Consider the following 25997-nt stretch of genomic DNA (forward strand, 5'->3'; position numbering starts at 1 on the left):
CATGTCAGCATGTGCTCATTCATAAGTTCATATCATTTACTTTTTTAAAATGTATTATTTTACTGTAGTCTTTAGATTTATCCTAAATTATACATTTTGTACACACTTTGCCCAGAATATTCATTTTCACATACAATTTATCACATTTTTGTACACGTTATCTGTACACACACATTCTTGTAAGCCTTTTAGTATTAAATAGATGGTTTTATATGCATTTTGGTACATTTTTAGAGTCCAGAATTGCGCTGCAAAATTCAGAGATGTACAAAAACCAAAGGATATCTGTGTTCTATCCAGTATATTAATCCACAACGTGTCAATCAATTTGGTGTGCTTAAAAATACAGACCAAACAAAACCCTTGGGCATCCACAGCCATAAATAGTAATTGGAAATTAGAGGAGTTAGAAAATCCCCAAAGCCTTCTGGAATAGCACCGGCTTAGCTGTGGAAGGCAGTTGGATAGGTGCCCTGGAGAAGGGAGTTCCACAGCTTCAGCACCACAGGTGGGAAGGCTCTACCATATGTAGAGAATGATGCTCTTTGCACTTCTCTAAGCCAATGCATGTGTATGTGCCATGTCCCACCAATAAAACTGTGGCCTCTTTTATCCCATTTATTTATGTCCACCTGTGTATTCTCTGCAAGTAAAAAGCTTATGACATTTTCTGATACATTTCTTCATACAGTGCATAGTTAAACTGTGGAATTTGCTACCACAAGACGTATTGATGACCACGAATGTGGATGAACTTAAAAGGGGATTAGACGAATTCATGGCGGATAAGGCTATCTGTGGCTATTAGTCCTGATGGTTATATGCCACCTCCATTATCAGAAGCAGTATGTCTATGTACACCAGCAGCTGAACAGCTGCTGAACATTGAGCAGGGGGGTTGGACTTGATGGCCTTGTAGGCCCCTTCCAACTCTGCTATTCTATGATTCTATGAGCAGGATGGTGGTATTGCATTCATGTGGACTTCTCACAGGCAACTGGTTGGCCATGGTGTGAACAGCTTGCTGGACTAGATGGACCATTGGTCTGATCCATCATGGGTCTTATGTTCCTGTTTCTTACACCTCAGCTTTTGGCAGTTTTTGAAAGGAAGCAAACACTTTAGCTGTGTTAGGACATCCAAAAACAAAATGTTGGTACTCTGTACTACTTCCTGGATTCAAAGTATTTCCAACTCCCCCCTCCACATTAGAATATGCTGTACAGTTTCAGATTAGACAAATAATTTCTGTGTTGTGACACTGGGTGAATAATTTATCATGCATCATTTATTCAACAACTTTGCTTCTGTTTCTGCTTGTGGCATGTCACTGAAGAAATTATGTTCACTCATGTTTTCCTTCTCTGAATATATTTGCTGTATTATTTCTAAAAAAGATGGTTGCTCTATATGGTATTTTTGGGCATCTCATTATTCAAAGTATACCTGTCTTTTGATTGGGCATACAGGCAATGCCATATGTTTAAACCATATGCATTCTAATGTTCTCCTCCTCAGTAATAAGGATAACAAGACTTAGATGATGAGTGTTCTCTTCATTCAAGTGTCAGGCTACCTTTGGCTTAAATGCCATAATAAAAATCACATCTTAGGAACAATGTGGGCATAGTCTATAAAGAGGGCTCACAGCATTTTTATAGCATACATTGCAGCACCCTTAGCCCACCTTCACAACCCTATCAGCTAATCAAACTTAGGGCCTGTTCAAACAACATGCCAAGCCATAGTTACTCTTCTAACCTTTTTGCAACAACTGATTAGTGAGCATGTTTAAACCATGGTTATGAACCACCATGGTTAGAAATGATTCACATGACACACTAAGTCATGGTTTACACAACATACTGAGCCATATTAACTCAAAATGCTTAATCACCATGTTGTCTGAACAAGTCCACTAGGTAAAGCTTAGGGATTGGTAAGACCAGCCCATTGTTTTTCTCCATTGATTAAAATGGCAAAATAGTGTACTGTCAGTTGTGTGTGTGTGTTGTGTGTGTCCCCACAACACAATAATCAACTCGATTGACACTTGCCTCCTCCATACACACCCCGTTGATTATCATGTTGTCTGAATCCAGCCAGTGTCATGATATAACCTCAGTGGATAATCCAAAACAATTAGGTCCATGCTTTTACAGAGCACAACTGCATCTACTTAGAGAAAGAGACATGTTTCAATTTGTCTTAAGCAAGTCATTTCATATGTTTGGCTCTTAAGTTATTAAGTGGACATTCATCAAGTGTAGACAAATTAAGTGATGTGCAAATAAGTATGAACCAAGCCCTAGTAGTATACCTTATAAGACACAGACTAATGAAGTAAATATCACAAAATGGATACTGTGGAAGCATTCATTTCAGTTGGGGAACCTGTGTCCTCCTAGATGCTGTTGGATTCCAACTCCCATTAACCCCAACAAGCATGGCCAATCAATAATGGCTGTCCAACAATATCTGGAGGGACACTGTTTCCCAGGCCTCTTTTACTGGAGCCAACACGACAAAGAAATGTCACATCTTCGGCTTTGGAAGTTCCCTCACTGCAGTAACCAAAGTAACACATAGCTATTCCACTCCACAATGAAGCTCACTCACTTGAGGGGTAAGATGGGGAAGACCCTGCAAGTCGCAAGCAGGAATTCACTGTGCAAGAAATAGATTGCTTGGCCATTTGATCACACCAAGAAACATTCCTCCACACAAGCCCCAGAGCAGTTTTTCCCTTTAAAAAAAGTTTCATTTTAAATTAACAGGATACTGACAAATGAGTGAACAATATGCATGTCTGTATGGTGCTTTTAACAATAAAAAGGCAGACAGCTTGCTTGGAACATGCATGGGTGAAGGCAAGACTTATAGCTGAACAAGTGTTGGATTTTGGGGTATGGATGTCTGCCTACCATTTCAGGTAGGACACAGGGGAAATCCTTGACTCATGCTCCAATTTGAATTCACTGTGAGCTCTACCTCCGTATTATATCTGCCTTCATCTTTCAGTGGTCATACTAACTAGGACCTTGTTCCTTTAATAAAGGTGTGGCCTGTTTGATGATCCCGATACTTGGTGTCTGTCTATTAATTTTCTTACCCCTGACAGTAACCATGTGACAAACACAAAATACCAGGAAGAACAAGCTTGGCAGGGGCATCAATTGCACTTTGCCCACTGTGATGAAATAGCATTGCATTTTGTGGTGTGAATGTTTGGTTGTGGGCTCGATTTGCTTTAACAATTCCTTTCTGTTACAGGCAATGGTAAGTAGGGGGAGGGGGAGTTAGAATGTTGAGCTGTTTGAATGGTGCCCTCTGATTGGCTGTTTCATTTTCAGTTGGGAGTGAGAGAGAGTATAACTGTCACTGGGTTTCCTTTGTGAGGTAGATAAGGACTGGCGTTCAGAGGGGGTCAGAGTAGGGAATCTGGGTGATAGAGTTGGGTGGGGGTTAGTTTTCCTTGAAAGGTGGAGGGAGGTATATTTATTTTAACACCATGAAACTTAACATGTAGCAAAACATTGTTACTCTTGTAAATAAAGTTTTAAAATTTGTTCTGCCATTTTAAAACCACAACCTTCCTCGGTTTTATTTGGTGCCTAAGGTTTTGATACACATACACACAGAGAGAGGTTTAAAGTTCCCTCTTAAAAGGAAGAGGGTGTTGGCAATAAAATAGAGGTTGTTGATAGTGCCACAGATGGTGGTGATTCACACCCTCTGGCCCTGAATTTTTACTCATATGCCATACTAATATTTATCCAGTAAGATTTAAGCCCAGGCTTTGCTCTCCAATTGAAATTAGTGGGGCATAGCAGTGTGTAGCTTTTGTTTAGATGGTCGCCAGAAATACTTTTATCTTTCTATCAACACTTTTGCTCCTGTTAGGATTGTTGTGACCATTCTATTCTCATGCATATAAATGGATGAGAAAAATAATTCACTATTTTAAGCAGTTTTGCCCTTTCAGTTTTCTATTACATGTACGAGACCATCTCTCCTATCAGAAGAGTAATCAATCACATCATAAGTCAATCAATGAATAAATCAATGAATAAATTTGCTTTGCATGAGCACCCTTAATCTTATTTTATATAAGCCTCTATCAGTGAGCCCCCAGGGCCATATGTTTGAATACTGCAGTTATTGCACATCCTAAGAAAACATATTCACAGTCAACATTTAAAGATAATTGGTACTACTTTTATTCCTGTAAGATTACTACCCCTGAATTAAAAAAAAAGGGGGGGATGCATGCAGAGCTTTGTGTATCATAGGGATTTCATTCAGAGATCTGCTCTCTTTCTTTATGGGTTAATAGTAACAGAAAATCAACACTAATAATAATAATAATACAAAATATAATTATTTCTTACCCACTTCTCCATTTGGATCAAGGCAGGAAACAACATTAATACTGCAATACAATATAAATTAAATACATAAATTAATTAAAAGAGCATATAAAACCAATACAATATCAAAATAACAATCAAGACATCTTAAAATTCTTGGTTTAAAATTCATCTGTATAGGCCTGCTGGAAGAGGCTAGTCTTTATGTTACATTCATCAGAGAGATGAAATCTCTCCCTGGGTCTATCATTTATAGCTGTCTTAAACTTGGAGAGAGAGTTAAGTTGGCGAATCTCCTCTGGCAGACCGTTCCACAGTCTGGGGGTGACAGAACAAAAGGTCGTCTGGGTAACAATTGTCAGCCTAGTTTTGGCTGACTGAAGTAAGTTCTCTCTAGAGGACCTGCATGTGTGGGGCAGATTGTATGGGAGAAGGTGATACCTGGACCCAAACCATGTAGGGCTTTAAAGGTAATGACCAACACTTTGTACTTTACCTGGAAACTAATTGGCACCCAGTGGAGTGATTTTAATGTTGGGGTTATATGGTGACCCCTAGATGTACCAGTGACCAGCCTGGCTGCCATATTTATTATTATTATTATTATTATTATTATTATTATTATTATTATTTATTTATTTATTTATTTATATAGCACCATCAATGTACATGGTGCTGTACAGATAACACAGTAAATAGCAAGACCCTGCCGCATAGGCTTACAATCTAATAAGTTGTAGTAAACAATAAAGAGGGAAGGAGAATGCAAACAGGCACAGGGAAGTGTAAACAGGCACCGGGTAGGGTGAAGCTAACAGTATAGAGTCAGAACAAACTCAATATTTGAAGGCTATAGGGAAAAGAAAAGTTTTTAGCTGAGTTTTAAAAGCAGTGATTGAGTTTGTAGTTCTCAAGTGTTCTGGAAGAGCGTTCCAGGCGTAAGGGGCAGCAGAAGAAAAAGGACGGAGCCGAGTAAGGGAAGTGGAGGTCCTTGGGCAGGCGAGAAGCATGGCATCAGAGGAGCGGAGAGCACGAGCGGGGCAATAGTGTGAGATGAGAGAGGAGAGATAGGCAGGAGCTAGACCGTGAAAAGCTTTGAAGGTCAGCAGGAGAAGTTTATATTGGATTCTGGAGTGAATTGGAAGCCAATGAAGAGATTTCAGAAGTGGAGTGACATGGTCAGAGCGGCGGGCCAAGAAGATGATCTTAGCGGCAGAGTGGTGGACAGAGACCAGCGGACTGATGTGAGACGAAGGAAGGCCAGAGAGAAGAAGGTTGCAGTAGTCCAATCGAGAGATAACCAGTGCGTGAACGAGAGTCTTGGCAGAGGAGACAGACAAAAATGGTCGAATCCTGGCAATTTTGAACTAATTGAAGTTTCTGAACTAGGTACAATTGTAGCCCTATGTACTAGGGGTGTGCACGGACCCCCCGCTCTGCTTCACTTGCAGATCTGTGATTTTTGGAGCGGGCCATTTCGCACCGCCCACTTCCGCACCGCTCCGCTCAGAGCTCCGGATCCGGATCGGAGCTCCGTTTTTTCCCCCCCATAGGGTTGCACTGAAAGCTAAAACATTATACAACTTTTTTTCTGTTCAAGTTAGAAACCTCATGTTTGGCACCATGACACCTCATGGGGGTATACACATGCACGCCAAGTTTCAAGGGAATCCCATCATCCCCTGATTTTTGGGGAATTTTTGAAAATCGGGCACCCCATTCACACCCCTTTCCATAGCTCCGTCAATTTGCATGTTAGAAACCTCAAACTCACCACCATGAAAGCTTATTCAGGGATACATACACACGCCAAGACTCAAGGCAGTCCCATCATCCCCTGATTTTTGGGGAATTTATGAAAATCCAACACTCCTTTCCATAGCTCCGTCAATTTTGCACGTTAAAAAACCCCCTCAAACTCACCACCATGACAGCTTATCCAGGGATACATACGCACACCGAGACTCAAGGCAGTCCCATCATCCCTGTTTTTTGGCGGGGCTTAAACCTGCAAAATTTGGAACTTCCAAAACTCCAAGTGAGCGCAGGAAGGACTTCTCCCCTGAGTCAAAGGCACACACACACAACATCCCTGCGAGGTGGGCAGGGGAGGAGGGAGGGAAGGTACGCAGGCATGCAGCTGGCATTTCTGGGGGCATAAGGAAGTGAGCCAAGGATAAGCCAGTAATGCATATAAAATGGAATAAATAAACAAATAAATAAACGAAGGAGGGGTGGAATTAAAAGCAGCAGTGTTGCTGAATAAACAGCAAGAAGAACTTTTTTAAAAAGGCTATATCTGTCTTTTACCAGCAATAGGGGGACGTGCCCAGGGGAGAGGGAAGCAGCTGCCAGTTCAGCTCAAGAAAGCCATTGCTTCACCAACAGCTCTAAGAAGTAAACGCTCACTTCAACTCATAATAGGCATCGCTCCACCACTAAGAGAGAAGTAGAACGCTCACTTCGACTCATGATAGGAATTGCTCCACCGGGTTACTCTCTTTGGAAGGCTCTAATGGCCTTCCAGTACAGGAGAGAGTGGGGGCATGTCCACAGTGAGATGCCCTAGGGGAGCTCATCCCCTTGCACCACATCTTTTCAGTTGTTCCCCAAAGTTAGGGTGGGTAGCAGTGCTGTGTTTCTATCTCTTATTCTTGGCTTAGTATATGATTTCAGGTTGTGTTTGTGCATTTGGTGGGGCTACTGTGTTAAAAAACACTGGGAAAAGTCCGTTCAGATTAAGAAAGAGAAGTTTCCCAGAATCCCAAGTTACCCGTTTTGCCTATGCCCTCCTCTAACTTTGGGATTATGTGATCATGACCGGGAGCTGACTCTGCCCCTCAGCCCTTTGAAAAAGGTATTTTTCCCGCCGATTTTTTAAAAAATTCTAGCGCGCGACCCGCACCACGCAGAGAGGTGAGAGTAGTCTCAAAATTACCTCCATCCACAACTCTCTGTGCACACGAATTTTCAGAACGATAGCTTAAAAATCAACCCAGTTATCCCTGATTGTTTTCCTCAATGCAATCCTATGGGCGAAAACCGCCGTTTGACCCGCGCTGTCCGTTTGTTTACCCGATTTGTAAAAAAATTCTAGCACGCGACCCGCACGACGCAGAGAGGTGAGAGTAGTCTCAAAATGACCCCCATCCACGACTCTCTGAGCACAAGAATTTCCAGAACGATAGCTTCAAAAACAACCCAGTTATCCGCAATTATTTCCTGCAATGCAATCCTATGGGCGAAATGTTTTCAAGATGGCGATCGGAGCGCTCTGCCTGAACTAGGAGCTCCGAAAAATGGTCGCTTCTCTTCGCCTTGCTTCTAGGGGTCCGCTTCTACTCCGCCTCTTGGTAAGGCGGAGCAGGCCAATCCGCTACTGCTTCTCCGCTCCTAATCGGAGCGGAGCACATGCCTACTATGTACAGTAGGGGTGTGCACGGACCCCCCGCTCCGCTTCACCTCCAGATCCGCGATTTTTGGATCGGGCCGCCCCCGCTCCGCCCATTTCCGCTCCGCTCCGCTCGGAGCTCCGGATCCGGATCGGAGCTCCATTTTCCCCCCCATGGCTTGCATTGAAAGCTAAAACAGTAAACAACTTTTTTTCTGTTCAAGTTAGAAACCTCACGTTTGGCACCATGACACCTCATGGACGTATACACATGCACGCCAAGTTTCAAGGCAATCCCATCATCCCCTGATTTTTGGGGAATTTATGAAAATCGGGCACCCCATTCAGACCCCTTTGGATAGCTCCGTCAATTTGCACGTTAGAAAACTCAAACTTGGCACCATGATAGCTTATCCATGTGTCCATGTATAAGAATATAATAATATGTTTAAGAATTTTACTAAATGTAGGGAAATGGGACAAGAAGTGTGTGTATGCTTTCCCCAAAATGCTCAATCTGTGGCTGTTGCACTTCACAAAAGCAGTGCACACAATCAGGCTTTAAGAGAGGAGAGAGGGGAAACGAACCAACCAAACAAACACACACTCCAAAATTTAAAAATAAAGTTTATATTAAATCAAAGTAAGGAAAAAACACAGAGCAAACTAAGCAAAAAGTCAGAAAGAAGCAAACAAACACACACGCCAAGCTAAAATCCTAATCTATCTCCAAAGTACACAGCAGCAGCTAGCTAAGTAGACCCTCTCCCAACGAACGAAAAACCCACAAGATGCTGAGAGCTCAAAGATCTCAGGATGAGTCTGCCTTAGTTCCCCCCCCTCGAACGCTGGGATTGGAGGATGCTTCATGAGGAGATCAATTCTCATCAGGATTGGGAGTTGAATGTGCCTGTCATCGCTTCAAATAAATCCCGCCACGCCGCAGCCAGTTTACCCTATTGTTTGTATTGTAAATGTACCCGATTTTTTTAAAAAAATATTGCACGTGAACCAAAGGACGCAGAAAGTTGAGAGTAGTCTCAAAATGACTCCCATCCACGACTCTCTGAGCACAAGTATTTTCAGAACAATAGCTTAAAAAACAACCCAGTTATCCCCGATTGTTTTCCGCAATGCAATCCTATGGGCGAAAACCGCCGTTTGACCCGCGCTGTCCCTGTTTGTAATGTTTGTTTACCCGATTTTTAAAAAAATTCTAGCGCGTGACCCGCACGACGCAGAGAGGTGAGAGTAGTCTCAAAATGACCCCCATCCACGACTCTCTGAGCACAAGAATTTTCAGAACGATAGCTTAAAAAACAACCCAGTTATCCCCGATTGTTTTCCGCAATGCAATCCTATGGGCGAAATGTTTCAAGATGGCGACCGGAGCGGTCCGCCTGAAAGAGGAGCTCCGAAAAATGGGCGCTTCTCTTCGCCTTGCTTCTAGGGGTCCGCGGTCCGCTTCTACTCCGCCTCTGGGCAAGGCGGAGCAGGCCAATTCGCTACTGCTTCTACGCTTCTAATCGGAGCGGAGCACATGCCTAATGTACAGCACATTGCAGAAGTTGAGTCTCGAGTTTACCAGCATGTGCACTACTGTCTTTAGGTCTTCCAACTCTAGGAAAGGGTGCAGCTGATGCAACAGCTGAAGCTTATAGTAGGCACTCCTGGCCGTCACATCTTTCGGAGTTGTCATTTGGAGCACCAGATCTAGGAGCATCCCTTAAGCTGCAAACACAGGCTGTCAGAGGAGTGTAGCCCCATCCAGAACTGGTTGACACATCTCCAAACTCAGGGTGGGGTCCTTGACAGCAATCATCTTCATCTTGTCTGGATTCAGCTTCAGTTTGTTTTTCCTCATCCAGCGCATTACCGCCTCTAAGCATTCATTCAGAGGAGACACACTATCCTTAGCTGATGCTGTTATCGAAGGTATTGAGAAATATATTTGGGTGTCATCAGCATACTGATAGCACCCTGCCCCATGCTTCTGGATGATCTCTCCCAGTGGTTTCATATAGATGTTAAACAGCATTGGGGATAGGATGGTACCTTGTGGTACACCATACAACAGTTCCTTTTTTGAGGAGCAACTATCCCTAAGCATTACCATCAAAAACCTACCGAAGAAGTAGGAGCACAGTGCCCCCAATTCCCAAACCCTTCAGGCATTCCAGAAGGATATCATGGTTGACGGTATTGAAAGCCGCTGAGAGGTACAAAAGTACACACTCCCCCTGTCAATACTCATGCGGAGATCATCCACTAAGGTGACCATAGCTGTCTCAACTCCTTATCCCACTCTGAAGCTGGTTTGAAATGGGTCTAGGAAATTTGTATCATTAAAGACTGCTTGGAGTTGGAAGGCAACTGCCCTCTTGATTACCTTGCCCCAAAACAGAAGGTTTGATACTAGGTCTCTCACCAAGAGGGTAACCCACTTCAAACCACCACAGGCTCTCACCCTAAGCAGAAGAAACAGTCCTAAGACACAAACAAACAAATAGGGAGGAAAAGAGCAAATGAAGAAGACAAAAATGGGAGGCGCCCTCACTCTTTGGTTTGCCCCTTCGGGGACACCCCTGTCTGAGCAGCCCACCAGTGGTGGCATGCTGCCTTGCAGTAAGCCCTCTGTTATCTCTCTCTCTGGGCCTGAGATTGTCCAATGCTTGAGAGATAGCAAGCTGGATCTTCCACCTGGTGTTTTCATTCAGTAGACTTGGTGAGAGTTCCAAGATTACTGGAGGTGGGAATGGGCAGTTGCAAAGCCATTCTTAAAGCAACAGTTCTCAAAGCAGCAGTTCTTAAAGCAGCACAGTTCTTAAATCTGCCACAGTCTGTCCTCTTCCCCAACTCCTGTTCTCACCAGCACAAGTTCAGAGTGTCAATCCAGAGCCCTTCCCAATCCTGCAGCAAGGCTGCTGTTATCTCTCTCTGGGCCTGAGATTGTCCAATGCCTGAGAGATAATATCCTGCCTTGGTGAGCTGGATTTTCCAGCAGGTGTTTTCATTCAGTACACTTGAGCCATATCTACACTTGCCTTTTTTCCAGGGATCATCCCTGTGTATCCAAATGACACACAGGGGATCCCGGGAGCAGGCAGGGCTGATCCCTCCATTTTCCTGGGATAACTTTTAGGTGTAGAAAGGGCCTTGGTAAGAGTTCCACCACCAAAATAGCCTTAAGAAACTGTTTCCTTAATTACATTTTAAAGAAGTGATTATTTTAGAACTAAAGCAAATTTGAAGGAAAACTGCCAAGCAAATTGTTCCAAACAGGTTAATGCTCTCTTAATCAGAGTTCTGACCAGTATGTTCCAGTTATGAATGTTGCTAGCTTTGGAGGTGATAAGACAATATTAATCCCCAAACTTTCACTTAGAAATTGACATTTCTATGCAACCTTTCCAAAATGCTAAAGCAGATCACAAATAGAAACACGATTAAAAATAATCATATTTTAGAAACATGATTAAAATAAGCACATTTTTGTATATTAAAATAAATACAAATGAAAATCTGCATGGCAACAACTGATATTAACAAAGTGGAATCACAGTAGCAAAACAAAATCCAAAATGTAAGACAAAATAGGAATGTTTTACAGCCCTTAAAAAAAAAAAAAAGCAAAGAAGAGCACCTCCTCATGTCAATCATCAGATTGTTCCAAAATGAAGATATTGCTCCTCGCTGTAGACCACAAACAGCATCTGATCTCCTGATAATGGCTGCAAGGGCTGTTACAAAGAACGATAATCCAATTATGTCCTAGGCTGTAAAGGACTTTACAGTACAAAACAACCACTTTATACTGGACCGCAAGCAAACAGGTAGCCAGTGCCACAGATGTTTAAAATGACCAGATTACTTAAAAGGCAGGTAGCAGTATTGTGCACTAGCTACAGCTTTCAAGTCATCTACAGGCCACTGTGGAGACATAACGCTGGACTAGATTGGTGTTTTGGCTCTTATGTTCTGATACTGGGTTCTTCAACATATTAGCAAAGAGGATTAAGCACAGATATTAAAAGCATCTCATTTATATTCTGGGGCATCAGCATTTGTAAACAAAATGGTCTCTCTCCCCCCCTCCCCCGGACAAATGTTGATTGCAAGATTCTGCAAGTAATTTCAAATTCATGATAAGTCATGGATATAATCATGAATGACAAGTCACAACATGAACCTTAGTTCAAAAGTGAAGATTTTGGAAAGCTCTGGACTCTGTGTGTGTGTGTGTGTGTGTGTGTGTGTGATTTTAACATTAAGGTGTTATGTAGAACAGATTTGTCTTAAATGTGTGCTGTAAAATCAGACATGTGACCAAGGCTATGTTCGGGTGGGCACGCCCCCTTGGTGCTGGACACGCCCCCTTGGGGGCGACCATGTTGCCCTCCTTTTTGCTTTCCAAAATATGGTCACCCTAACTTGAGGGTCAGATTCTTGCTCCTCAGATTCTGACAAGCCTTCAATATTCAGCTTGAGCATTTCAAGTTGAGATCTTGCTACCTTGTGAGTGGAGAATACGTGAAGTCTTGCTGTCCTTGTGGGTTATTCGTTTCACAGGATCACCGCATTGTTGAATGTTAGCTCTGCAGAGTTGTTCAGTGAAGAAGTTAAAAGATTTTCTTCTGTTGAGGGTCTCAGGACTCAAGTCTTGGCAAAGTTGCACCGTGGTGCCCCCTATTAACAGGGGAGGCTTGTTTCTTGCAGCTTTGAAAATGGCATCTCTTAGTGCTTCATTTGACAGTGTGGCTCTATGATCTCCTTTCCCTCAGCTGATTCTGTAACTGAATTCCGAGGTTAGCACGACTGTTGGGTTCTCCAGAGATTCTCTCTTTTGGCTTAGCTCTTCATTTACCAAAGTCAGTTTTTAAAACTGCTTCTGGTGTTTCAGCCCCAATTCCAGGGCACTGTAGCTTCTAGCTGACCTTCTTTAGGAAGGCTCTTCCAACAGAGTCTTCCTCTTGCTCTGGCCACTTCTCTCCTCCTGCCGCGTCTTCTTCTGGTTCTTCTCTTGTAATGTTCTCCAAACCCTTATTTACTTCTAGTGCAACAACCCACCTGGTTCTCCATCACTCAAAGTGGAGTCCTTGAAGTCTGTTCTTGGGTTTGCACCCAGCATTTCCTTGCTCAGGGTTTGGCAAACCTGGAGGCTGCTCTGTATACAGTTCTTCTGTTACATCTTAATGTCTCCAGGAGCCTGGCTTGCTTCTTCCTGGGCGTTGCTGGCTTCAGGAATGTTCCGATGCTGCTGCATTTCACAACCGGGCCAACAATTTCATGGACGTCTTCTCCATGCTTTTGCACAAATCCTTGGGACACTCATTCCACCTTGAGGTGTTCTGCTTCACCTTCCACACTTTCTTTTCTCTTGAATGCCCAATGACATCTCCTGGCATTCTTGCCTGGTGGTCGTTTTATCAGGATCGACGTTTGGCTCCTGTGCAGGGCCTCTCTTTCCTCTTGGGCTGCTCCCTCCATCAGCTGCTCCAGCCTTCGGCCTTTCTTCCGTTACTTCACTGGGAGGTGTCCAGACATCTTGACCTCAAAGGTCCTCAGTGATGACGGCCTCTGGATGAAAGGGAAGAAAAGAAGAGCTTCAGAGCCTGAAAGCAAGCGGAACTGCAGAGGTCGCACTGAAAAGCGACAGTCCTTGGGGATGTTTTAGTGAGATTGGGAAAGAGGTTGTTCAGCCTCATTGGGGGAATCTCTCTCCTCAAAACTGGAGGCTGTGGGGTGCTAGGGGCAAATATTGATCAACTGTCTTGAGACAGGGAAGGCTACGGTTCCTTCTTTCCTTCTGGACCTCAGGTAGCCTAGAACAGAGCCTTTTCCGTGCCCCTGCTCTGCATCTCCTCCTCCTCTGTTGCCAACTTACCCCTTTGGTGATGGAGGAGCTCTTGATAGGCCAGGAGGGCTTCGCTGGCCTGCTGCCGGATCTCCTCCCTCTCATGAGAGAGCAGCCCTCCAACTTCCCCCAGGAGCCTCCGAACGGTGGATTCTTCTCCTAACATCTAGGGAAAAAGAAAACAAGACAGATTTCTCTCGGGTGGACCCTTAGCCTCACGGGGCCTTTGTAGAAAAGGCCCTTCATGGGAGCTGTAAGGGGACCTGGCAATGGGATGGGGGTTAACCCTTTGCCCCCTGACAGTGGCTCTGGTTTGGTGGCCCCCAGCCCTGCTCCTTCCATGAAGGAGACAGCTCCCTTTCCTCCAAGAGCAGCTTGGGTCCACTGCTTTGGATTCTCCTATGGTCCTAGTCCAGGGCTTCAGCCATGCCAGCAAGTATTGCTACTCACATCCAAATTCTGCATCTTCTGAGCAAATTGGAGGAGGGCTGTCCCACATGTCAGGGCCCTCCACATCTTGACGTCATCCACGGACTGGGCCCAGTAATGGATGTGCTGTGGAGAGAAGCAGGACCTCAGAATCCAGGCAGGACCTTCCCATTTGCATTCGGGGCTTTGAATTGGGCATCCTCACATGCCTTGCGAGCAAAATCAAAGTCCTCCTGCAACCCCACTCACCTCCAGAATGAATAATAAATGGCCGACGGTTGGCTCTCCGGTCAGCAAGCCCCTCAGCATGAACTCAGCATTTTCAAATCCATATGATTTAAAGAGGCGCTGAAAGGAAAGAGAGCATTAGACCAGAGTGTAGGCACTGAAGTCCCTTCCTGCCATTTGCCCATGAGTCTCCCTTCTTCCGTCCGTACAAGGTCAAGGGAGCAATGCTATTCCTTCGTCTTTAACAGAGGTGGGCGAAAGCGCGCCCTGCTGAAAAAGGGCCTGAGAGCGGAAGAAGCTCATGCCACACCAAGGAACTTTGGGGCATGAAGGTCTCCTCCCTCCAGCCACGTTCCGGCCAGGAACCCCTTTTCCCCTCTCTCTGGAGGTCAAGGAGGGGCGACGGAGACACAACATCATCAGAGGGGCCTGCAGGCCTGAAGGTTTTGCCTCCCCCCAGGCTGCAGAAAGCCCTGTGACTCCACTTCTCCAAGGAACCCACAGAATCATAGAATCATAGAATAGCAGAGTTGGAAGGGGCCTACAAGGCCATCGAGTCCAACCCCCTGCTCAATGCAGGAATCCACCCTAAAGCATCCCTGACAGATGGTTGTCCAGCTGCCTCTTGAATGCCTCTAGTGTGGGAGAGCCCACAACCTCCCTAGGTAACTGATTCCACCGTCGCACTGCTCTAACAGTTAGGAAGTTTTTCCTGATGTCCAGCCGTTCCTCTAACAGTCCTCTAGCAGTTCCCTGGGCAGATGCTGCAGCTAAGGAACGTGGGGGCCCTTCCCACTTTCCCTCTGGAACAGACACCTGCCCCTGAGCCTATAGCAGACGGCCACAACTTCTGTTCCAGAGGGGAGCCAAAGCTCCGGAAATGGCCTCTGCCCAGCACCAAAGCCTTTGGGGAGGATTTACCTGTGGCCGAAGGGCTGCTCCAGGCCTAGGATGGCTGAGGACCTCATGGAGAACCAACCGCAAGACGTGGGACTCCAGCTCCCGGTTGTAGTGTCCCCAGATTTGGCTGGGAGGAGAAAAGAGAAAGGAATTGGCTGTTATTCAGGCTTGTCCAAGGACCATCGTTCGGATATACCCCCAGCCCCACTCACGCACACAGCCATGTCCTTCGGAGAGGCCTTCCATGCTGGCAGAGAGTACTTCCTGAAAAGCTCTCCTCCCTCCTTGACCAAAGCCGCCAGAGGGGTGAGGGTGAAGAGACCAATCCATGACCCCCTGCAGACCCCATCAGCCGTCGTCGTACCTGAGCCCGTAAATGGCTTTCGTGGCACATGCCAGGAGGCAGTGTGGCAGCGATTGTCTTGGCCTGGTTTCCATGGCCACCTAAGAGAGATGTCGACAGGGAGAAGGCAAAAGATGAGATTCAAGGCCCTCTCAAGCCCCAGCCTGCCCCAGGAGGGAGATTTCACCACCCTTCCCAATGGCGGTCAGGGGCTGCATCGCACTCACCGCTCTGGCCTCCACCAATTCCTCCATGGAGCAGGGGAACGCCAGGGCCCTCCCCTTGCTCTTCCAGGTGGCTCTGCACACAGCAATGACGGCCCTGAGGAAGATGAACTTCGCCTTGCAGTCGAAATGCTGGAAATTATAAGGAAAGGATTGCTAGTAAAACTCTACCAACCCTCACCCCTCCGTCCCCTACCCCTCAAAAAGCTGTTCGCAGGCATCTCCCAGGTCATGGAGGAGGAGAAGAGGAGAAGAGCTGGGCTCCATCCCCCTCCCCGAGCATGACCAGGCCCTCTGCCCTATCAGTCCTGGAGGCACCAGCCACCACAGGCCCTAAGTGACATGGACCTTTTCTCCAGCTTGGACCTGCTGTGCAAAGGCGAAGACGGTGTTCATCAGGTTGGCCAGATCTTCCTCGGTACGGCTTGGCGGCAAAGACGTTGTGGAATCCAAGCCTGCCGTAGATGCAATAGAGGGAAATCACGGCTGGAGGAACGGCTGGGTCCTTCCCCCTTCCAAAGACAGGCGGCTGCTGCCTTCCTGTGAGACCTTTGGCCTCCGGACATGCCTCCCCCCAGCCCTCCCCCCAAGCCCTGGCCATCACCTCACCTGCTCCCTCCGATCCGGCCTGCTGGTCCACTTCCAGGGCGTCCAGCCTCCGGCGCAGGGTGCACAGGTCCAGGGCCTTCCTCTGCGACGGAGGTTTCAGCCCCAGTGGGGGGACTTGAATCTTCCTACAGCAGCAGAACTGCCTCCAGAAGGGCCTTGGAGGGGCTGCAGGAGATGCCGACCCGTTTCTGAAGCTGCTCCCTTCTTCTGGCCGGACTTTAGCTGTCCGATGGAAAACGGCTTGTAGCTTCTTCAGCCTAAAACAGAAAAGGCGGAAAGTGAGAAATGGGGAGTGCAGGTCCTATTCCCCAGGCAGGCGGCCCAGGCAGAGGGCAGAACTCCAGGTATTTTTCACTTCCACTCCCGGAAGCCCCTTTCCAGCATGGCTAAATAGTCAAGACTGCTGTGAGTGGAGGCCGAAACACCTGGAGATCTTGCTTTCTCCCCCTGCCTCAAATTCCTAATCTGAATCCTGTTTATCCTTGTGTTCCTCTGAGGAATTGTGGGACTTCACATATGTCGTGGTCTTGTAAAAGAGCAAAAGCACACTGGGTTAAAATACCTGTATTAATGCATAAATAATTAAAGACAAACATAGAAATGAAACCGGAATTGTTTTTGCTTGGACTCGGGGAGGATCAATTTAAAGAAAAAAGATGGTTATTATTTCAACATATGGTGACAGCGGCAAGACTACTCTATGCGCAATATTGGGGGGAAACACAACGACCAACAAGGGAAGAATCACAATGCAGTCAATCAACTCTGAAGCAAGGATCACAAAGCTTTACTCTTATCCTCCTAGCCTCCTAGTTATGGGATGCAAAAGAAAAGGCATCTCTCTGTGCTGCTCCCACCTCACAGGGATGGTTTGCATTACTGGCGTTGAAACAATCCTTCGCTCACTTCGTTGTGCCCCCAGAAATGTCTGCTGCCTGCCTGCCTGCCTCCCTTCCCTTCTCCCCCTGTGTGCTGCTGTGTTTGGGCATCTGCCGGGACTGACTCCCCCATAGATCTATGGCATCTCTGCCTGCCTCTCTGCCCGCCTGATGCCTGGGAGCTGTACTACATGATGGGCTTTGTGGTTCAACCCCACAAGCCTCTGGCATGCTTGCTCCCAGTGCTGCCTGTCCTTCTCCTCTGTGCCCGCCTCGCAGGGATGGTTTGTGTGTGTCTTGCTTTGACTCAGGGGATAAGTCCCTCCTGCACTCACTTAGACTTTTTGAAGTTCCAAATAATTTTTTCAAGTGTGGAAGAAGATTCATATTTAGGTTTATCTACTCCCCAATTCATGGCATGTTGGGATTCCCTTTGAAATGGCCATGAAGGAAGGCCATTGAGCTGTCTGCAGCTTCCCTGTGATACTGGGGTTGACGGAGTTCTAGCATGGGACTTGAATTGGGGTGAGTTAAAAGGTTAACCCCCCGCCAAAACTCAGGGGATGATGGAATTTGCTTGAAACTTGCCATGAATGTAGATCTAGATGGCATCTGTGAGGGGGCCTGCTTCAAAGTTTTTATCTGTCAAAATCCCATTTCTGAAAATGGGGTGTCCGATTTTCAAAAATCCATGTATACATGGATAAGCTATCATGGTGCTGAGTTTGAGGTTTCTAACATTAACAGGAAAAAGTTGTAGGCTTTTTTGGATTTCAATGCAAGTCTATTGGGGGGGGGGAAGCGGAGCTCCGAGCCAGATCCGGAGCTTTGCAGCTAAGCGGAGCAGACCATAGGCGGATCAGAGCAGACCCAATCCAGAAGTTGCGAATCTGGACGAGAAGCGGATTGGGGGTCCGAGCACACCCCTAGTATGCGTGGTGTAGTAGTTTGTATAGTTTGTAGTGTTTTTTGTGGTTTTTTGGTACCTTTTCTTATGTGTCTGTTTTTGTGTGGAAAATAAATAAAAGTATTAAAAAAAGAAAGAAAGCAACTGTCTAAGATCTACTATTGTTTGTTAAATATAGCAACTGCTTGTTAACCTCATCATACTTCTTAAAAATTAAAAATTAGCAACTGCTTGCTATCAACTGCAAATATATATAATTTAGCCATTATTATGTTCTAAGATTCTATAAAGACCTGTAGAGTAAGCAATTGTCTTTAAAGGATCTACTGTTGTTTTTTAAATATAGCAACTGCATGTTAAACTTTATTTTATTTTATTATAACTTCATTACAAATGCAAAATTAGCAACTGCTTGTCAAAAACTGTAATGTTTTCTATCAAACCAATTGCTTGTTAAAAATTTATACCCACAACTGCAGCCTCTGAAAGTGATTACGTTGGTGATCTTTCAGCCACCTATTAGGTCCTTCTTTTGCTATCAGTTTTATTGTGAGAGTCTCTCTCTTCCTTTTTTGCTGTTAGCTCAAGTGGCAGCAGCATCCACTGTGGCCATAGCTAGACCTAAGGATTATCCCAGGATCATTCTTGGTTCGTCCCTGCCTGAGCGCTGGATGCCCTGTGTGGCACTTAGATGAACAGATTTGACCCCAGGACAATCCTGAGATAAACCTTAGGTCTAGCTATGGCCCCAGTTGAATACTAAACCGAAGGACAACGAATGGCCATTGAAACGCATTGTGTCATTCCCAACGGCCATAGGAAATCACTGAAGGAGTTTAGGGATCATCTACAAATTAAAATCAGCGAAGGGAGAGCCTACTCTTGGTATTGGGAACAAAGAGAACAGAGAGTATTCTGGATGAATTGAAGAAGAACACTTGAGTTTTTGTTGGGACTACAACATTTAAGGCTGTTCTGAAGAGTTTAGAAAGCTTAATAGGAAGAAAGAACCACATGACAAAATACCTGAATATGCCAACTACTCTTTTCTAAACAATTTGCCAACAGGTTCAACTGAAACTATTTTTTCTTTATACAACTATCAAATGTTAATATTTAACAAAGAATAGACATATAAATAAAAATGGCTGCATTCCTCAAACCTAGCATCATGCTGTCAGGTAACTTTTTTTTTAATGTTTACTGTTTTAAACTTTTGTAAACCGCCCAGGGAGCTTTGGCTATGAGGCGGTATATAAATGTAATAAATAAATAAATAAATAAATAAATAAATAAATAAATAACTTAAAGGAGTTAAACATTTAGTTTTCAAAGAAAACCACACAGAATCAAAATACAAACTAACAAAGTGGTTTTGGGGAACAATTCCTATGACCCCCAACACAGTGGTTTCTAGGGATCATCTCCAAACATAAAAAGAAAACCGAATACAATAAAGAGAAGGTGACTGCAGTTTCATGCAATGCTTCACAGGCACCAGTTCAAAAAGACCAAAATAAGTGGAGGAGGGGTTGCCAAAAACTGCCGCACATTATTACCATATTTACATATGCCCCCCCCCTCCAGCACCCTCTCCTCACAACAATGCAGGCCTGCATTTCAAAGTAGCCATAGGAATACATGGGAATGATACCACAAGCCCCTTAAGAACTAAATGAAGCTGAAAATGCTTGAGGAGGTTGAAATGAGCAACCCCAGCATCCTAAGACTCTGTGCTTGATACATGTTGCATTGAACTTGCCCCTCCCTTGCGCATAGCCATAATATGGGGTGTCATTCAGAATGGCCATAGGACAGCATTAGGGTGTCACAAGCAGGCACAGAGAAAAGAGGGGGAGCCCCAAAATGCTCATGGAGATTTGAACTAAGACCCTAAGCATCCAAAGAGTTTCTGCTGGAGACATGCTCCCCTGGAATGTCCCCCACATTGCGCATGGGCCCGTTAGGTTCCTTCAGTATGGCCACAGGAAAGCATGGCGCTATCTGGCAGCCCCAGAAAATCAGGGGGAGCCCCAAAATTATCACAGAGGCTTGTAATAACACACTAAGTATGCTAAGTGTTTTTGCTGCAGGCGTGCTCCATTGGAATGTCCTCCACGTTGTGCACAGGCACATGGAGAAAATTCTGCCAAGTGTCCTTTTTGTTGTTCTTCTTACTGTATTTCGACAGCACCCAAAAGCCCAAACTCTCTGGGCCAATTACAGGGTTCAACAGTGGGTACCCTGGGGAAGGGGTCTCAGGTAAGATTAAGAAACCACCCCCAAAAAACCCTTCCAGCCCCACCCTAGGTCAGCAGTAGGAGCTGTGAAACAGAGGCAGGGCAGGCCTTGGACCTCAAGCATTTATAACACACACACACACACACGTGCACACACATATATTGACCTGGCCATGAGAGAGAGGTGGGAGAGCCCCCCTAGGGTGAGAAGGAGACTATAAATACTGTACTCACATCTTTGCGGATTCAATGTCTCCGTCTAGATCCAAAACCTCCCTCTAACAACTGCCTCTAACTGTCTAGAAACTAGAATTCTAACTCTATCCTACGATGTTTCTGTAATCCAAATGACACTAACTCTCTAAGCTGTTTCTATCACCCTCTACCACTTTCTACCACTCTCTCTAGCACTCTCTAATCTTCCAACGCACTCCCACTCTCTACTCCGCTCCCTCTCTCTCTCTCCTCACTACCCACAAAGACCTCCTCCCCCCACAGGCCTCCTGAAGCCCTTCCAGCTGGGGGTCGTGTCACAATGGAAGACATGCCGCCATCACTTAGCAACCTTCCTCAGCCATGGCCAGTGTTCCGCTCAGTACTGGTGGTTTTAGTGGGGGGCTATGGCCTGTGGCTTACAAGGGTGCCCAACATTGGGCTGGCCTCCTTAACCAGGCCCATTTTGTGGCCACCCAAGTTCTGCCCCTCTCTTCCAGGCAGATGGGTGGTCCTGCAGACTCCTGGATGCGTTGTCTGCTCAGAGGGAGCCTCACCAAGGGAAACCCTCCAGCCAGCTAAGGAGCAGACTGGGTGCCTTCCTTGCAGGGGAGGCGGGCATGTGGCTTAGGGGAATATGACTATGAGGGGATGAATTTTACAGCTTCCTCCTTAGAGGTCTGACGCTTAGGACCTCTTCATATTATTAGCTGCAGGAAGATTCTGTCTTTACACTTCTGTTGCTTTCAGTCCTTCCAAACTGTCATCAAGCACTTTGGAAAACCCCCAAATAAATATTAGTGTTCCCTTTTGTACAGAATATGCCTTTAGTGAATCCACTTGCTTCGCAGTTCATGTTACCTCTAGTGCTGGTGTCAGTGTCATACTTTGGATATAACTTGAAAGACTGCCTTTACTTGTATCAACCTGCTCACATGCTCCAATCAGCAAGAGAGGCCTTCTCCTTGACCCACCTGTGAGAGTAGTTGATCACAAGTGGGAGGCCTGCTCTGCAGTGACCCCACATCTCTGGAAGAAGTGGCCCTCTGCCGTCCTCCATGCCCCATCACATCAAGCTTTTAGGAAGGCTGTGAAAACATATGCCTGGAACCTTATGGCACCCATTTAGAGAGAGGAACAGATCAGAAGATTCCCAAGCTGACCATGATGGAAGACCCAGTGCAAACAGGAAAGACCCAAATGCCCTGGATCCATCCTTCAGTCAAGGGAACCTGAGGTGAGCATAAACACCAGCAGGGGGAATCAACTGACATAAAACTCCTCCCCTTCCTCTTCCTGCCATTCCCCTTCCCATGTGTGTCATTACCTAGGGTGATCATATTTTGGAAATCAAAAAGGAGGACAACATGGCCGGCCCTACGGGGCATGTCCAGCACCAAGAGGATGTGCCCACCTAAACATAGCCTTGGTCACATATCTGATTTTACAGCACACAATTAAGACAAACCTGTTCTACATAACATCATAATGTTAAAATTAGGGCTGTGCATGGACCCCCTGACCTGCTCCGGAACCTGATCTGCAACTTCCAGATCAGGTCCGCTCTGCCCCGCATCGATCCGCCTATGGTCCTCTTCGCTCCACTGTGGATCTCTGGATCTGAATTGGAGCGCCATGTTTTCCCCCATAGACTTGTGTTGAAATTGAAATGCTTATAACTTCTTTACTGTTAATATTACAAGCCTCAAAGTTGGCACCATGAGAGCTTAGCCATGTACCCACATTCCTGCCAAGCTCCAAGCAAATCTGAGCATGCCCGGATTTGGGGGGAATTTTTGAAAATCCGACACCCCATTTACAGAAATGGGATTTACTCTGACATTTTTACAGATTCAAACTTGCAATTGGGAACCCTCACAGATGTCATCTAGATCCACATTCATGGCATGCTTCAAGCAAATCTGAGCATGCCCTGATTTTTGTCGATTTTAATTCGTTTTGAGCATCACCCCCTAACCCCAATTCACACCCCTTTCAAGAATGCTGTCAGTTTACATGTTACAAACCTCAAAATTGGCACCATGAGAGCTTAGCCATGTATCACACCCAATTGGAAGCAAATCCAAACCTCCACTGATTTTTGGGGAATTTTTGAAAATCCTACACCCCATTTTCAGAAATGGGATTTACTCTGACATTTTCACAGATTCAAACTTCCAAATGGGCACCCTCACAGATGCCACCTAGATCCACATTCATGGCATGTTTCAAGCAAATCTGAGCATGCCCTGATTTTTGGCAAAAAAAAATCATTTTAAGCATGCTAATAGCTCTGACATCTTTCCATACCTGCCCATAAGGATCCATTGCAAAGCACTTGCCCATAGCAATTAATAATTAATTTCGCGGAGTGCTCCGCCACCCATTTTGGATTTTTTCGCCCATAGCATTGCATTGAGGAAAAGATTAGTGGATAACTTTTTTGTTTTTCAAGCTAACTATTTGAAACTCACTGTGCTTAGAGAGTCGTGGGTGGAGGTCATTTTGAGCCTATTTTCAGCACTCTGCGTTGTGCAGTTTGCTTGCTATATTTTTAAAAAAAAATAGGGTAAAAAAAGCGGGAGAGGTAGATTCAACTCCCAGTCATGATCACCTGATGAAGCATCCTCCAATCCCAAAGTTGGAGGGGGGATAGGCAAAACAGGATACTTAGTAACTTGGAATACTGGGAAACTTCTCTTTCTTAGTCTCCGAACGGACTTTTCCCAGTGTTTTTTTAAACAGTAGCCCCACCAAATGCACAAACACAGTCTGAAATCATATACTAAGTAAATAAATAACAGATAGGAAACACAGCACTGCTACCCACCCTAACCTTGGTGAACAACTGAATAGATGTGGTGCAAGGGGATGCGGTCCCCTAGGGCATGTGGACGTGCCCAGTGCACACACTCCTGCTCTTGCAGGGTCATCCGAACACTCCGAAGCTTAAACAATCTAGAACTTCTAGAAGCTATTGCCTGTCATGAGTTGAAGTGTCAGGTAGCTTCTTAAAGACTGGTACTTACTTAGGGCCAGTCAAATTGGCATATCCCCCTCCCCCTGGGCACGTGCCCTTTCCTCTTACTGGTAAAAGACAGACATAGCCTTTTTAAAAAAATTCTTCTTGTTGTTTATTCAGCAACACTGCTGCTTTTATTTCCACCCCTCCTTTGTTTTTGTTTTTATTTATTACATTTTGTATTTATACACCCCATAGCCCAAGCTCTCCTGGCTTTTCCTCTTCAGTGAAGTCAGGCAGGCTTTCATTGGTTCAACTCCTTATTGTTGTTGTCGTTGTTGCTATTAATATTAATTAGTACTTCTATTATGAATGTTATTATTTTGTTCTTTAATAATGGCTGTGATGATCACAATGCAGTCAATCAACTCTGAAGCAAGGATCACAAAGCTTTACTCTTATCCTCCTAGCCTCTTAGTTATGGGATGCAAAAGAAAAGGCATCTCTCTGTGCTGCTCCCGCCTCACAGGGATGGTTTGCATTACTGGCTTTGAAACAATCCTTGGCTCACTTCCTTGTGCCCCCAGAAATTTCTGCTCCATGCCTGCCTGGCTGCCTTCCCTCCTCCCGCTGTGTGCTGCTGTGGTGGGGCATCTTCCGGGACTGACTTCCCCATAGATCTATGGCATATCTCTGCCTGCCTCTCTGCCCACCTGGTGCCTGGGAGCTTCACTACATGATGGGGTTTGTGGTTCAACCCCACAAGCCTCTGATATGCTTGCTCCCAGTGCTGCCTGTCCTCCTCTGTGCCCGCCTCGCAGGGATGGTTTGTGTGTGTCTTGCTTTGACTCAGGAGATAAGTCCTTCCTGCTCTCACTTAGACTTTTTGAAGTTCCAAATAAATTTTTCAAGTGTGGAAGAAGATTCATATTTAGGTTTATCTACTCCCCAATTCATGACATGTTGGGATTTCCTTTGAAATGGCCATGAATAAAGCCCATTGAGCTGCCTGCAGCTTCCCTGAGATACTGGGGTGCCCGATTTTCAAAAATCTCCCCCAAATCAGGGGAGGCTTGGATTTGCTGGAGGCTTGGCATGCATGTGTATACATGGATCAGGTGTCATGGTGCCTAATTTGACATTTCTAACATGAAAATTGACAGAGTTCTAGCATGGGAGTTGCTAGAACTCCGCAGAGTGGAGCGGACCTGATCCAGAAGTTGCAAATCTGGAAGAGAAGCGGATCGGGGGGGGGGGTCCATGCACACCCCTACCATTTACACAGACCATTTTTAAAAAATGTCCATGAAGCAGGTCAATAATTTAAAGGAGTGTGTACATCAGTGGATATTAAAGACTGTTCCAGTTCAATTTTTTTCTGTGAAATAACCTCCCCGCACCAAAAAAGAAGTGCCTACTGGACATTGCCAATATATATGTTTAAAAGAAGCATGAGCTGTATTGCACCACCAGCCATTAGCTGAATTAGAGCTCCATCCAACGAGTGTTTTACTGCATGTTCTTTACTGGGCACTCACGAATTGCTCACATGACATCGTCTGCCTCTCACACATCTTCCGCCCCTTCTGGCCTTTGTTGCACCGCAAAAAAACCCAGAGAAAGTCCGGTTGCTGCTCTCTCCTACTGGATTAAATGGGGCTAATTACTTCCTGTTTTCAGTAAATGACGCTGGAGCAGCAACAGAGGAGGGACAGGAGCTGCATGTCTGACCTAGATGTGATCCCTTATTCAATCCGTTATTATAGAGACATTGTAGTGACCAATAGACACGAACCAACGTTGTTGTTTTTTCTGAATAAGATGCAGCCAAAGATCCATAGACACGAAAAGTGGCATCCCATTGACTAGGCATTTTATGGAGGTGGCCACAGCAGTATCTCAAATTCCCAAATGCCCACATGGGTTCAAAAAGGTTGGGGACTCATGGCTTATGATGTGGCATGCCAAGTGACGCACCAATGTTCATTCATACTGAAGTATCCCAGGGTGCAGGACACGGAATTATGGGCTCAAGTTACAGGAAGCTAGATTCCGGCTGGACATCAGGAAAAACTTCCTGACTGTTAGAGCAGTATGACAGTGGAACCGGTTGCCTAGGGAGGTTGTGGGCTCTCCCACACTAGAGGCCTTCAAGAGGCAACTGGACAACCATCTGTCAGGGATGCTTTAAGGTGGATTCCTGCATTGAGCAGGGGGTTGGACTCAATGACCTTATAGTGTCCTTCCAACTCTACTTTTCTATGATTCTAACTATTACATTGGTGTTATTGGCAGATGCACCGTTACATACAATTAGGACCATAGGGATTGTAATTTCACTTAATTTTAGATACATGACAACATTTCCCTGATATTTAACATTTATTCGCTAAGGGGATCCCACCCATTTGACGTACTGCATTTCTTTTTAGGGCATTGCCTTTACTTT

This window comes from Elgaria multicarinata, chromosome 9 (genome assembly GCF_023053635.1).
Source record: "Elgaria multicarinata webbii isolate HBS135686 ecotype San Diego chromosome 9, rElgMul1.1.pri, whole genome shotgun sequence".
NCBI lineage: Eukaryota > Metazoa > Chordata > Lepidosauria > Squamata > Anguidae > Elgaria > Elgaria multicarinata.